Raw genomic sequence first — 2,500 nt, 5'->3', positions numbered from 1 at the left:
AAAAACCTCTCCGAGCAGAGTAGAGAACAAACAAACTCAGCCTATATATGGCACCGAAGCCGGGAATCGATCCCGGAGCGAGTGCTCTAACTACTGCGCTATCCCTGCTCCTCGATCTTTGCATTTGTTCATGAACGGAAGCTTCATCGATCTGTGGCTGGATTGTTTCCATTAAGGGAGTGATCAGTGCCGGCTGTTAGACAAGAAAATAGTGCTCAATAATCGAGTGTAGGTCCCAGGGGATCTGTTTGAGGGCCAATGGACTGTTTTCACATAGTGACATAACTTCGGTCATGTTGATGTACGCGACTAATCCTTGGCGACTTGAACACTCTTGCATGCAAACTTCCGAGGATGGCTGCGTGTTGTCTGTTGTAACCCCATCCTGGCTCTCGTTAGTTGATGAAAAATTGATCTGAAAAAACATTGAATGCCAAAAACCCTTTCGCGTTTATTTCTCTGAGACTTGACATTCTGTTACAACTATTTTTGGTTCCGCTTCAACAGGAAAATGTAGCATTTTAAATAACCTTTAAAAGAACAGAATACAACAAGAGATAAGTATTCTTTCTGTTTCCATTGTAACCAACAACAAAGCTTTCTATTAGGGTTTCTAAACTTTTAATGCTATAATATTTATTTAAGTCCTTCCCGCTGATATATTTATACCACGTGATCTTATCGCCAGTACCTGTCTTCGATCATTAGTCCACATTGAAGACGGTTGCGTTACAAACCCTGCGTGTTATTGATTACCGCCTGACTGCGCAAAGGTGACTGTCAATCACTCCCACCTTGAGTACTTCAACTAAATATCTCAAAGTTCCTTTGGATTTCTTTATCAGTTTTTCCTCACGTGATGAAAATGACGGAAGCTCTCCTGAAGCACGAAATAGATGGAGCATTGGTTGATAACTACGTTTTAACCCATTCTCTTAACCTCATTCAAGAAGCACCAATCAGGATCGAAAGATACGTCGATCAACGAATCACCTACGGAGTTGTGTTGGCAAAGAATTCCTCAAAGCTGGAAAAGTGTCTTCGAAAGTTCCTGCGCAACCATCCCCAAGAGGTGTTTGAAATCATAGCCTCAAACCTTGTCCCTCTCAAGGTAAGGTTGAACCTGTTACGATTTCTTAGAATTGCTTGAGCAAATCGATCACAGTTATATCTTCTTTCTCAGAACATGTCTTTCAGGTAAAGGGTTTTTTGTTAATTATATCAAGATAGGGTTTGAACCAGAACGACACTGTCTAAAATACTTGTTCAACTTGATCACCTTCAATTCCTAAGATCATGTATTCTAGAAAATGTTCTTTTTGTTTATTGTGAATATACCATTTTCTCCTCTAACATGTCATTTGGGCGGCCATGTTCTGATGTTTTTGCCCTTAGCAAAGAAAGCGCAGCAATTCTTCTCCAAGGAAACAATTTCTTTTGTAGAGGTGGACTGGTTTTGAACCTCTGGAAACTTCAAAATCGAAAACGGTTACATCGGGCTTCATGTGAACTTGACATGATCATATACAATGTTTTGTCGTCGGTTCACAACTGAGTTTTGAATAAATTAATCGAAACTTTTGATTGGCTGCTTTTCAGAAAAAGGTTGGTTTGTGCATGGTGAGTGCAAAGACAGCGAACAAAATATAAAACAAAGAAACTCGTCGAGTTTCATAACCATCTCCATATACAGACCTAGCTAATCGGCTTACTCAATGTTGTACCCAATTCAGACCCTTTAGAAATAAAACGTTTGTTCCAGTTATTTCCATATCGTTTAAATATGAATGCTACATCATGCAAATACAATACACAAAGAATCTTAATCCTGGGAGATTTGAATTGGGTACAGCATTGAGTTAGCCGATTAGGTCTATTGACAATGATTTAAACCAGTAATTCGGTGTTGTTAAACGTAATATTAAGTTATCACTTTAGCCAGGAGCTAAAGCCTCCCCCATACAAGCCCTATGAGTCAACCTTTGCCCGTATCTTTCTATTTTAAGAACGCCTTCGAGTTGTTCGGCACTGCACGCGCTGTTTAAAATAGCCAATCAGAATAAAGTCATTGTCTAACGAAGACAAAAGTAGCAAAAGCAATATGCAAATTGTGCGAATTGATGTAAATTAATGTAAATGTCAGTCTCCTGCTGAAGGGTTGGTTCTCAAAATAGAAAGATACGGGCAAAGGTTGACTCAAGGATATAATGCATTGGGAGGCTCCTAGTCATGGCTTCCTGCTTCAGCTAATCACAAAACGTGCTGACACCGCAGTTAGCCAATCATACATGAAGCCTGCGCAAAGGCGAGGGAATACGCGGAAAAGCAAGAGCGAGCAAGTCATGTGACTCACGCCTTGTTTGCTTTCACTGATTGGCTGAGAATGCAACGCGATGTTTTGAAATCAATCACACTCAATCGAAAACCGCTCTAATACTGTGGACCAGAGTTCAAAATCGTGTAGTGAGATAGTCGTTTCCGCTCTGACAATCAAAAAATC

General features: G+C 40.2%; 1 pseudogene; it reads left to right on the top strand.

Moving 5' to 3' along the window:
* The window catches only part of LOC138053001 (uncharacterized), a 45,154-nt pseudogene that overhangs the window by 38,449 nt on the left and 4,205 nt on the right, over positions 1 to 2,500 (top strand).

Source organism: Montipora capricornis, chromosome 6, assembly GCF_036669925.1.
Source record: "Montipora capricornis isolate CH-2021 chromosome 6, ASM3666992v2, whole genome shotgun sequence".
NCBI classification, from domain to species: Eukaryota; Metazoa; Cnidaria; class Anthozoa; order Scleractinia; family Acroporidae; genus Montipora; species Montipora capricornis.
This window is presented reverse-complemented; position numbering and strand designations above follow the sequence as displayed.